We start from the raw sequence: 202 nt of genomic DNA on the forward strand, positions 1-202 counted from the left end.
AACAACAACAACAACAACAACAATGATGATGATGGTGGTAAAGATGAGTTAAAGAGGTCTTTGAGATGTAAGATTAATGTGAAGATTATATAATGATAAAAACAAATGTCAATGTTAGAGGATACACTAATACTATTAGAGATAAGTAAGGTATAAACACTTTATTTATTATCAACATGATCATATTAATCATCTTTTTTAC

This window comes from Populus euphratica, unplaced genomic scaffold (assembly GCF_000495115.2).
Source record: "Populus euphratica unplaced genomic scaffold, PopEup_1.0 scaffold276.1, whole genome shotgun sequence".
NCBI lineage: Eukaryota > Viridiplantae > Streptophyta > Magnoliopsida > Malpighiales > Salicaceae > Populus > Populus euphratica.